This window comes from Otolemur garnettii, unplaced genomic scaffold (genome assembly GCF_000181295.1).
Source record: "Otolemur garnettii isolate 467f Iridium unplaced genomic scaffold, OtoGar3 scaffold00071, whole genome shotgun sequence".
Classification (NCBI taxonomy): Eukaryota; Metazoa; Chordata; class Mammalia; order Primates; family Galagidae; genus Otolemur; species Otolemur garnettii.
Window position 1 is genome coordinate 7,560,304 of NW_003852466.1, and position 13,082 is coordinate 7,573,385.

The window sequence follows — 13,082 nt, forward strand, 5'->3', positions numbered from 1 at the left end:
TACTCTGATATTTATATCTTAAAGTACCCTCCTCCCTTATTTTTAGAGTATCCATGCCTAAAACTCCCAGGCAAACAAAAACAATCCTATCAGGGCATTTCCAAGCGCTTTGAGATCACCTCCCCAAAGCCGGGGGCAAAGGCCAGGCCTTTTGAGGGATAAGGTTAATTCTTCACTCCCTAGAGTCCCATGAGTAGTTAAAACTCTAGGGTTTTCACTGCCTTTTTTTCAGCAGAGCTAAGAAGTATATAATTTCTGGAAAGGGAAAAATTTCTTGCTTACACTAATATTCTAAAGTTGGTTCTACTTTATGCATTTTATTTCTTTTGGGTTGAAAATCTTGAAATCTTAGTTTTAAAACCTTGTTTGAGTGAAAAATTCTTCTTTTTAGATTTGTATTTATTTGATTACTGGAGAAATTACAAATATTTCCACATTTGTTAACCTTTTGAATTATCTAGGTACTCATGGCCTTTGCATGTTCATCTATTGTGAGTCTTTGCAATTTTCATATTAATTCATAGCAACTCTTTTTTAAAAGCTAGTAATAACATTAAATTGTTATAACATTGCTATTTTTCGTTACCCAGTTTTAAGGAGAAAGAAAAGCCACATTTTGAATATTCAGAATAATTAAGTGACAGGAGGCAGGTAATGAAAAACTTTTTTTTCTTACTCTTTCTCCTTTCTCATGAGTCAAAGAACTGGTCATTTCTGTAATCCTGTCTCAAATCTATTCTCTGCTGGAAAGAAAATTGGGAAATTTGGCCTGTCTTCTTGGAAGACTTTGCTATTATTGCAGTCATTTCCATAGGGTGGTACTGTTGTGAATGGCATAGGCTTAGCAGGGGGCTTCAATTAGTGGCTGTTAGATGCCTGATAGTCACTGAGGTATGTGCTGCTGTCACTGAAATACCTGCAGTTGCTCAAGCTTTAAAAGAGTCAGAAAGTTTTTTTTTTTTTTAATAAAGTTCCAGATAATTTAATCTTTGCTATCCCAGAAGCAGTATCAAGGCTATTATGTAGGTGCTTATATAGCAAGAGAGAAAACTAATACCCTGTCTATTATTTCGGGTATGGGCTACCCAGGGTGGTGGACATGCTTTGCACCCAGTTGACATCAGTTGGAGACTTTGTCTGGATCTGGAGGAACTACCACCTAAGAGGAATGGGCCTGGCAGCCTTGGAGTAGAGGCTAACACCATTTTATTTTTCCCCCAGAGAGCAGATCTTGGATCACACTTCTTCCTGAAAGCCTGGTAGGAAGCCAAGTGACCTGTTAGGTCTATTCTAGGGTTGAGATTCTGTTCCTCACTGCTCTGCAATTGCCACCAGTAGCCATAGACCCCTCTGTGTAGGTGGCCCCACTGTGATGCCATCCTGGGCACTGGGAATGGAGTGGGTAAGAGGGGGCAATGTCAGTGATTCCCGCCAGCTCTGTAAGGCGGGTTCATGAACATTTCTTTAGTTATAAAGCTTTCAGTGTATATCTTCCTAAAGAATTTCACATTGCTGAGATAACCAGGAAAAATTTCTAGTCCCTGCTACATGTCAAGAGTCACCTTTTCATTAATGGAAAATCTCGTTATCCCAGAATCTGAGTTCATGCCATTTATTGAATGGTGACTGACTTTCCTTATTTGAAGACCTTGCCACATTTTTAAGTGTTTTGCCATACCACTCTTCTTATCTAATATTGAAAGGGGTTTTTGGATTTTTTTTTTTTTAGAAAAGTACAGCTCATGCCTGGCACTCTGAGTCTGGGAGAGTGGATTCCCTGAGCTCACAGCTTTAAGACTACCCTGAGCCAGAGCAAGACTGTATCTCTTAAAAAACAGCTGTCATGGTGGTGGGCACCTGTAGTCCTAGCTACTTGGGAAGCTGAGGCAAGAGAATTGCTTAAGCCCAATAGTTTGAGGTTGCTGTGGGCTGTGATGCTGCAACACTCTACCAAGGGCAACAAAGTGAGACTCTGTCTCAAAAAAAAAAAAAAGAAGGAAACGTGAATATTTAAAAGTGATCACACAAGGGAGAAAATTAGTAAAGGGAAAAAATTGTTGGGATTTCTAAAGGCACAGTAAAATACCAAGTCATAGGAGGTGCTTGGTACATGTAGTCACATGTAAGGGATCTTATTTAATATTTTAGTTAAAGGTGAATTTCTTTAAGCTTTAGTTTTGTCATTGGAACATGATAATAATACTAATTTTTCTTACAGTAGGATTTATGAAAAAGAATATCATGTACTTGGTTATAGTCCATACTTCATATTTCAGTCAATAGTAGACATTTCTATGCCAACAATATTATTATCACTAAGGAATAAAACACAATAAAGTAGAAGAGATCTGACACTGAAGTCCATGAATTCATCCTAAATAAAGTGCTCTCTCTTTGCTGACTTTGAAGTACTCCCCTTGGGAACCTGTACACTTGATGCCAGCATCTAGTCTACCCTTCAAAGCAGTTTTGGAACTCTTTCTGGAATGGCCATTAGAACTGTCCTCAGTATCATCAAAATGTCTTCCTCTGGATATTTCCTTTATCTTCGGGTAAAGAAAAAAGTCAGGGACCATCTCAAGTGAGTAGGGAGGGTATTCCAATACAGTTACTTGTTTACTGGCTACAAACTCCCTCACAGACAGTGCCGAGTGAGCTAGTGCATTTTCGTGATGCAAGAGCCACGAATTGTTGGCAGATAGTTCAAGATGTCATCATCTAATTTTTTCACTTAGCCTTTTTTGCACTTCCAAATAGTAAACTTGGTTAGCTGTTGTCCATTTGGTGCAAATTCATGTGAATAAATCCCTCTTATATCAAAAAAGATTAGGATGGTGGCGCCTGTGGCTCAAGGAGTAGGGCATTGGCCCCATATACCAGAGGTGGCTGGTCCAAACCCAGCCCCGGCGAAAAACTGCAAAAAAAAAAAAAAAAAAAAATTAGCAAGGTTGTTTTGACTCTTTATTTGGACTAAGGGAATATTTTTGGTCATGGACAATTCCCTTCTTTCTAATTGTGCACTTTGACACTTTGTTTCAGGGTCCTATTGGGACAAGCATGTTTTACCAGTAGCCCCCCAAAACATTGTCATCTCCCCTCTCCAAAAGGGCTTGGTAAACTTCAACTCTCCTTTGTTTTTGTTCATTGGTGAGCTCCATTGAGACCATTTTTGCACATACCTTTCTCATGCCAAGATTTTCATTTAAGATTTTCCACCAGTTTCTCTGTTCATGTTTATTGGGTCTGGTATGCTTCTCACAGTCAGCTGACGATTTTGACATGCAGTTTGACTAAGTTTTGCAATGTTTTCATAAGTTCTGCCCATGAATGGCTGCCCTGACCTCTCTTAATCAATGATGTTTTCTCTCCCTTCAGAAAAACTTAATCCGTTTGTACACTGCAGTTTTCTTCATGGCATTATTCCTATAAGCTTGGACTAACAGCTCTGATTTCATTTTCACTGTTTCCAAGTTTAATAAGAAATTTAATGTATTTTTCTTGGTCTAACTCAGGCTCCAGCATTCTCATGAGGGCACACAAAAATACACGACAACGACTAACCCTCAGTAAGATACCACCACACCTCAACATGAGCACTACTATGAGACAGGATATACCAAGGTTATGAAACCTTACAGAGCCGTTTGTACAGTGCTGCCAATGTAGGCACACTGTGGCAAGTTCACAAACTTTATTATATTTTAAAATGTAATTTTTATTTTTACTTAGAAATAAATGCACTTATTGCAGGTTTTCAAAGATCTCTGAAAGAAGGTCTCATGAAGTTTGTATATGAAGATCAGGCAGTTTATATATTTATTTATTTATTTTCTTAGAGACAGAGTCTCACTTTACCGCCCTGGGTAGAGTGCTGTGGCATCACAGCTCACAGCAACTTTCACTGGGCTCAAGCGATTCTCTTGCCTCAGCCTTCTAAGTAGCTGGGACTACAGGTGCCCGCCACAATGCCCAGCTATTTTTTTGATTGTAGTTGTCATTGTTGTTTTTCAGGCCTGGGCTGGATTCGAACCCGCCAGTGTATGTAGCTTGAGCTGCAGGGGCTAAGCCAAAGCTGCCAGTCTTATAGATGTATAAACAGTGGATGAAAACATGGGAAAATGATACTGTCTTTAACATCACTAGGAGCTGTTAAGAATTGAGCTAAATGGGCCGCACACTGTGGCTCACTCCTGTAATCCTAGCATTCTGGGAGGCTGAGACAGGTGGATTACTTGAGCTCAGGAGTTTAAGATCAGCCTGAGCAAGGGCAAGACCCCCAAGTCTACTAAAAATAGAAAAATTAGTCTGGTGGTGTGGGCACCTGTAGTCCAACTGTTCGGGAGGCTAAGGCAAGTATATCACTTGAGCCCTAGATGTTGAGATTGCTGTGAGTGAGTTAGGCTGAGGCCATGGTACTCTACTGGGTGACAGAGTTAGATGCTGTCTCAGAAAGAGAGGGTAGGAGGGAGGGAAAGAAAAATGAGCTAAGTGACAAATAGTAGTATCAGGCATACCTATATAGTGGAGTCCAAGTTTAATGTAGGTTCTAGAGCCACTGTGATCAAAACTGTCCTTGAAATCATTTAAATTGTTCATGAAAGGTACAGACAAACTAAATTCTCTGAAGTTTAGATCTGTCAGCTTTTTTTGGTTAGTGATTGTGGTTTCAGAGGTTGAAGTGTTTCTTAACATGAATATCAGATGAAAAGATTGATATTTGTTCAAAGGCACCTTGCTGCTAGCTTATCAGAGTTTTTCTCAGCATCTTGGAAGTAATGGATTAGAGGAATGGAATAAGGTCATCTTTACTCTTTAATGACTTTTCTTTTTTTTTTTTTGAGACAGAGTCTTATTTTTGTCACCCCTGGTAGAATGCTGGGGCATTATAGCTCACAGCAACCTCAAACTCTTGGGCTTAAGCAATCCTCTTGCCTTAGCCTCCCGAGTAGCTGGGACTATGGGCACCGCCACAACGCCAGGCTGTTTTTAGAGAATGGGGTATTGCTCTTGCTTAGGCTGGTCTCAAACTCATGAGCTTATTGGCCTCCCAGAGTGCTACTGCTCTGGCCTTACTCGGTTTTTTTTTTTTTTTTTGGACACAGAGTCTCACTATGCCACCATTCTCAGTAGAGTGCTGTGGCATCCCAGCTCACAGCAACGTCAAACTCTTGGGCTTAAGCAATTCTCTGAAGCAAGATTCTCTGTAGCTGGGACTATGGGCGCCCACCACAATGCCTGGGTATTTTGTTGCAGTTGCCATTGTTGTTTAGCTAGCCCTGGACCAGGTTTGAACCCACCAGCCTCAGTGTATGTGGCTGGTGCTATAACCACTGTACTAAGGGTGCCAAGCCCTCTGGCCTTACTCTTTAATGATTTCTGAAGCCTCTGCTAGATTGAGAGCAATATCAGCCATAGATCATGAAATGAAAAATAAACTTTGTCCCAGTTTCAAAGATTAAATAGACATTATAGATTTGCATACAGTATGTGATCCTGAAATGGATCCTGGATCTGGGGGTAAAGTTATAGAGGATATTATTTGGGCAGTAATTTGAATTATGGACTGTGGTTTGGATAATAATAGTGTATCAGTGTTAAGTTTCATTTGACAAATGTTTCTTGGTTATATGGGAGAATATCTTTGCTGTTAGGGAGTACATATTCTGAAGTATGTATGAATAGAGGGATGTTGTAAAGATTAATTTTAAGTACTTTGGAAAAAATATTCCTCTGGGTCTGTACATATAGATAGAGAGCACACACATGCACAGAGTGCAGGGGCACAAATGATAAAGTAAGTAGAGCATACACAACATTCACAGTTGGTGAATGTGGGTAAATGAGCCACGGGGAGTTTTTGTACTATTCTTGTAACTTTTCTCTATTTGTAAAATTATATCAAAACAAAAAGATAAATGATATTCACAGGAAAAAGAGAAAAGAAAAAAATTAATACAGTGATTATTAAGATTCTAAGCTTAATCTCACAAGAATGATGTCTTCTTGTACTGCTGTACCCCTGCGTTCTGAGTACAGGCCTTTTCTCATCCCAGTGATCCCATTTGAATGTAACCTGTGTATATAGAGGCCTCCATTAATCACCTAAATCTGAAGTACTTTTTCCTACCTCTTCTCTTTTTTTGGATTTGCTACAAGTTATGTTTACTTTATTCTTGTTTAATGCCTCTCCCAAAGACTATGAGGGCAAAGGTGATGTCTAGTTTTTTCACTGAATACCCAGTCCTGGAACAGAAAAATAAATTAGTGTTTGTTGGATTTGTATGAATGAAGGAATGAATATTCCTTCCATTCTAGTCACCATACTTTTTGCTACCTAATCTTTCACAAAACAGAATGACTCCTTTTAACATGAAAGATGAAAGCCTATACTGGTGATCTGTAATAAATTAACCCATTCATTCAACAGATCTCTGTTGAATACAGTCATTTGATTCCCTTCTTCTCTTTGGCTTCCTCCATTAACATCTCTCAGATCTGCATGCCTTTTCTAGGTCTGCACCTTCTGATGCATCTTCTCTTCTAGATGTGTTAAGTACCTATCACTGCCTACATATTAGAAAGTATCACATTTATGACTATTATGCCCCCTTTCCCTGGCTGCAAGTATTGTGCTTTTTTCATTTTTTTAAATTTTATTTTATTGTTTGGGATTCATTGAGGGTACAAAGAATTAGGTCACAGTGATTGCATTTAATAGGTAAAGTCCCTCTTAGAATTGTGCCCTGCCCCCAAGAGGTGTGCCATACACTGTGACTCCCCCACCTGCCCCCTCCTTCAGTCTCCCTGCTCCCTCATTCCCCTACCCCCCCCCTTGTATTAGATCATCTACTGCCTTCATGTTAGTATTGAGTGCATTGGTTTGATTCTTCTCCATTCTTGTGATGCTTTACTAAAAGAATATGTTCCAGCTTAACCCAGGTTAATAGAAAAGATGTAAAGTCTCCATCTTTTTTAATGGCTGAATAGTATTCCATGGTGTATATATATACCACAGCTTATTAATCTGTTCCTGGGTTGGTGGACATTTAGGTTGTTTCCACATTGTGGCGATTGTAAATTGAGCTGTGATTAAACATATTGCAAATGTCCTTATGATGAAAGGACTTTTTTCTTCTGGGTAGATGGCCTGGTATTGAGATTGCAGGATCAAATGGGAAGTCTAATTTGAGTCCTTTGAGAGTTCTCCATACTTCCTGCCAAAAAGGTTGTATTAGTTTGCAGTCTCACCAGCAGTGTAAAAGTGTTCCTTTTTCTCCATATCCACACTAGCATCTGCAGCTTTGAGACTCTGTGATATGGGCTATTCTCACTGGGGTTAGGTGATAATCTCAGGGTGGGTTTGATTTGCATTTCTCTGATGGTCAGGGACAATGAGCATTTTTTCATATGTTTGTTAGCCATTCATCTATCTTCTTTAGAGAGGGTCCCATTCATGTCTCTTGCCCAGTGATAAATGGGATTATTTACTCTTTTTTTGTTGATAATTGAGTTTTCTGTAGATTCTAGTTATCAACCCTTTGTCAGATTCATACCTTGCAAATATCTTTTCCCATTCTGAAGGTTGTCTTTTTTACTTATTGTGTCCTTAGCTGTGAAGAAGCTTTTCAGCTTAATTAAGTCCCATTTGTTAATTTTTCTTGTTGTGATGGCTGCTGAAATCTTCGCCATAAAATCTTTCCCCAGTCCAATATTGTCAAGAATTTTCCTTATACCTTCTAAGATTTTTATTGTTTCGTGTCTTAGATTTAAGTCTTTTATCCATTTTGAGTCAATTTTTGTAAGTGAAAGGTGCAGGTCCAGTTTCAGTCTTTGTGGTTATCCTGTTCCTCCAACACCATTTGTTGAAAAGGGATTCTTTTCCCCATTTTATGCTTTTTTTTTTTGGTTTGGCTTATAAAAGATCAGATGGCAACTAGAGACTGCTTTCATCTCTTGCTTGGTTTTCTATTCTGTTCCATATGTCTATGTTTCTATTTTTGTGCCAATACAAAGCTGTTTTGATTATTGTGGATATAATGATGTTGGTATTTTAATTGGGGGTTGCAGTGAATCTGCAAATTGCTTTGGGTAGAATAGACATTTTGACAACGTTGATTCTTCCTACCTAAGAGCATGGTATGTTCTTCCATTTGTTAGTGTCTTCTGCAATTTCCTTTCTTAGTGTTTCATAATTCCCTTTGAAAAGATCTTTCACTTCTTTTTTTGTGTATATTCCTAAGTATTTCATTTTCTTTGAAGCTACTGTGAAGGGAATTGTGTCCTTAATTTGTTTCTCAACTTGGCTGTTATTGGCATATATAAAGGCCATTTTTGAATGGCATATACAATTTTTATGCCCTGAGAAGTTCTATATATCCTGATCACTTCTAGGACTCTTGTGGTTGATACTCTGGAATTGTCTAAAAATATGAGATCATATCATCAGCCAAGAGTGAGAATTTGACCTCTTCTACTCCCATTTGGATGCCCTTTGTACTCTTCTGTTGCCTGATTGCATTGGCTAGAACTTCTAGGACAATGTTGAATAATAGCAGTGACAGTGGACATCCTTGTCTAGTTCCAGTTCTAAGTGGAAAAGCTTTCTGTTTTAATCCTTCAGTATGATGTTAGCTGTGAGTTTGTTATAGATGACTTCAGTCAGCTTAAGAAATGTACCACATAGGCCTATTTTTTCTTAAATGTTCTTATTAGAAAAGGATGCTGAAGTTTGTCAAATTCTTTTTTCTGTATCTGTTGAGAGGATCGTATCGTCTTTGTTTTTGCTTCTTATTGATATGATGTGTTACATTTATGGATTTGTGTATGTTAAACCAGCCTTGCATCCCTGGGACGAAGACTACTTAATCCTGATGTATACTTTTTTTAATGTGTAGCTGCAATCTGTTAGCTAAAATTGTGTGGAATATTTTTGCAGCAGTATCATTAGTGAAATTAGTCTGTTGTTCTCCTTTTAGTTGGGTCCTTTCCTAGTTTTGGAATCAAGGTGAGATTTCCTTCATAGAATGTGTTGGGGAAGATTCCTCAATGTTTTGGAATAGGTTTTGCAGTATAGGTATAAGCTCATCTTTGAAGGTTTGATAGAATTCTGATGTGAAGCCATCTGGGCTTTTATTTGTTGGAAGCTTTTTTATTGTTTATTAAGTCTCAGTGCTTAATAATTGGTCTGTTCAAGCGATCTATTTACTTCCTGGTTAAGTCTAGGAAGATAGTGTGATTCCAGGTATTGATCCATTTCCTCCACATTGTCAAATTTTTGGGCATACATTGTTTGGTAATAGTCAGAAGTAATGTCTTGTATCTCTGTGGTATCAGTTGTTATTTTCTCCTTTTTGTTTCTGATTGAAGTTATTAAAGATTTTACTTTTCTATTTCTGGGTAATCTAACCAATGTCTATTTTATCTTCTCAAAGAACCAATTTCTTTCATTAATTTTCTGAATGATTCTTTTCAATTTTATTATATTATCTGATTTAATGTTGGTTATTTATTTTCTTCTGGTAGGTTTGGGATTGGATTGCCCTTTCTTTTCCATTTCTTTTATTTATTTATTTATTTTTTTTTTGGAGACAGTCTCAAGCTGCCGCCCTGGGTAGAGTGCTATGATGTCATAGCTCACAGCAACCTTAAACTCTTGGGCTTAAGTGATTCTCTTGCTTCAGCCTCTCAAGTAACTGGGACTACAGGCACCCACCACAATGCCTAGCTATTTTTGTTGTTGTTGTTGTTGTTGTAGTTGTCATTGTTGTTTTAGCTAGCCTAGGCTGGGTTCGAACCTGCCAGCCTTGGTGTTTGTGGCTGGCGCCCTACCCACTGAGCTATAGACACCGCCCCTTTTCCCTTTTTTAAGATGATTCATTAGATTGTTGATGTGCTCTCTTTTTGGTTTTTCTTTTTGTTTTTGTTTTTTTTTCTGTCTAGATATAGACATTTAATGAGATAAATATCCCTCTTAGGACTGATTTTGCAGGGTCCCACAGGTTTTGGTAGCTTTGTATTCATTGCTGTTATGCTCAGGGAAGTTAATGATTTCATTTTTTATGTCAGATTCAGCATAAAGTAGTTTAATTTCCATGCCTTTGTGTGGGGATTAAAATTTTTGTTGGAGTTGACTTCCACCTTTATTGCTTTGTGGTCTGAGAAGATACAGGGTATACTTTAAGTTCTTTTGATTTTGTTGGGGTTTGATTTGTGTCCTAAGATATGATCTATTTTGGAAAATGTTCCTTGGGCCAATGAGAAGAACGTGTATATTCTTCAGCTTTGGGATGGAGTGTTCTGTATATGTCTGTTAAGCACAGTTGTTCTGTTTAAGTCCCTTGTATCTTTGTTTAGTTTCTGTTGAGAGGATCTGTCCAGCTCTATAAGAGGAATATTAAAGTTCCCTGTTATTATGGTGTTACAGGATACCATATTGCTCAGACCATTTAAGGTCTGTTTCAAAAATCTGGTAGCATTTAAGTTGGGTGCATAAATACTTAGAATTGAAATGTCTTCTTATATTTTTCTCTTGACCAATATGAAGTGACCAGCTTTGTCTTTTTTGACTTTAGTTGCTTTAAATCCACGTGTATCTGAAAATAAGATTGCAACTCCTCTTTGTGTGTTCTGGTATTTCATGCTGCCAGGATTTTTCTGCTGTTGCTTCCTCAGGGTTTTCTTTTTGTCTGTTTCCTTGCCCTACTTTTTCCTTTTGCTTCCTCCTGCTCTTTAAGTTACCATGCCTCTGATCTAAGGTATTGAAATGTCCTTTTGGGAAAAAGAAGAGAAGAGAGAAGAGCAGGAAGCGATAAAAGACTTTAAAAAAGAGAAAAGAGGAGGGGGGCAAAAGGGAGAATTGACAAATAGAAGGGAGGAGCAGAGAGAGCTCGGAGGAATAGTAAGTAGTATACAGGGCACTTTGACCCACACCCACAGATACCAACCTCTGGGGGCTGGGTGAAGTGGCTCCCTTTTGTTCTGAAGCTTTTTGCCAACCTGAGCAGATACAAGACCCCACCTCCACCAAATAGAGAAGAAAAACAAAAACAGTATAAATCAAAACAAAACAAACGAATAAAAAACCTTAAGGGATAAAATTAAGGGAAGAAGGCATAACAGGGAAAAAACTAGCAAAAATGAAGCCCTTATTATTTAAGGAAACAATGAAAATTTGTAATTACATGAGGAGGAAAAAAAATCTAAGGGGAAAGGGTTGAAAAAAAAAATTTTTTTTTTTTTTGAGATGGAGCCTCAAGCTGTTACCCTGGGTAGAGTACCATGGCATCACAGCTCACAACAACCTCCAACTCCTGGGCTCAAGTGAGTCTCCTGCCTCAGCCTCCCAAGTAGCTGGGACCACAGGTGCCTGCTACAATGCCTGGCTATTTTTTGGTTGCAGCCATCATTGTTGTTTGGCGGGCCGGATTGGATTCGAACCTGCCACCTTAGGTGTATGTGGCTGGCACTTTAGCCACTTGAGCCATAGGCGCCGAGCCAAAAAAAAATTTTTTTTAAAGAAAAAATATATATATGTGTTGCTGTTTGTGGCCTGGGCAACACATGATGTTCTGGGGTTTGAGATGCTAATCACAATGCTGATAACAGCTGTATAAGATGGAGACTGGAAGCCCCTGTCTTGCCAAGGAGACCTGGTCCCATCTTCCTGATTTCTTTGCCCTCAGTCCATACAGGGAGGAGCCTGTCGCTCTCCTCAGCCCACTTAATAGACATGCCTCTACCTTTCCAGACTGTGTCCCTTGGCTATGTAGTGGCTTTCCCAGGAAAGCAAGAATCTCTCCAGAAGTGGCTGCCCACTTACCACGCATGCCAGACCAGCCTCACACCAGGACCCTTAGGGCCTTTCCTGCAGGGCAGCTTCCCTACAATAGCTGTGCATGGCCTGTAGCCAAACAGTGAAAGCTCTGCTCTGCCCAGTAGCTCAGTCCTGGCCCCTGGGTGTTGTTATGAATCAATAGCTCACTGGCCCAAGCTTTCCCAAGGCAACCAAGTGCCCAAGTCCAAAGAAAACCCCCACAGGGCAGGCCTTTTCTGTCTGTAAACTGTCGCTACCACCACATCCAGTGCCATCACACTGGCTGGTCTCTGCCCTCAGCAAGTACTTGCCACTTATCCCCTGCTTTCTTCTTTCTCTTGGGATCTTCTGGGCAGAGCCCACAATCCAGAGGAACCTGGAGTCTTTTTCCTCTAATCTTCGCCAAGTCCAGCTGCAAAGAAGCTGTCTCTAGTCTGCCATCTTGTTTCACCCTCCCAGTCGTTTTTTTTTTTTTTTTTTTATTTGAACTATCTTACGTGTGTATACAAAATTTATTTGTTGAGTACATTTGCTGAGTGTTTAAGCCTTATTGTATATTTTATCTACAAAGGGTGACAAAGTGTGTACCTATTTTTTTTTTTTTTATTTGAGACAGAGTTGTAAGCTGTCACCCTGGGTAGAGTGCTGTGGCGTCACAACTCACAGCAACTTCAAACTCCTGGGCTTGAACAATTCTCTTGCCTCAGCCTAGCCTCCTGAGTAGCTGGGACTACAGGTGCCTACCACAATGCCCAGCTATTTTTTTATTGCAGTTGTCACTGTTTTTAGTATGCCCGGGCCAGGTTTGAGCCCACCAGCCTTGGTGTATGTGGCCAGTGCCCTCCCCACTGAAATACAGGCACTGCCAGTATGCCTACTAAGAAAGGAAAAAATTATATGAAATTTGTAATACCCACGTCACACTTGATTTCTGCAGTTATAGTGAGATACAAGATAAAATAAAATATATATACTTAGTATTACAAGTTTGATGTAGTTTTTTTTTCTTTTATAAAGTATGCTAGTTTTTTGGCATCCTCTGTGTGTGTGTGTGTGTTTGTGTTTGTCATCTTGTTAGTATTCAAGCTAATGCTGTAAGATGAAGTTATCATTTTTTCTAGTAGCTGGGGTTCATGGTAGTCCAGAAACCGCATTAATCTTATTCCCTGCTACATTCTGTGTCTAGTTTGGTGTCTGGTACGTGCTAAGTAATCTGTGTTTAAATGACATTCAAACTCACTGATAATGAAGGTGATATGTATGTATGAAA

General features: G+C 39.2%; 1 protein-coding gene across 6 annotated transcripts in view; it reads left to right on the top strand.

The window, feature by feature from the left end:
- Positions 1 to 13,082, top strand: part of RB1CC1 (RB1 inducible coiled-coil 1) — a 101,197-nt gene that overhangs the window by 17,632 nt on the left and 70,483 nt on the right. The window lies entirely within an intron of this gene.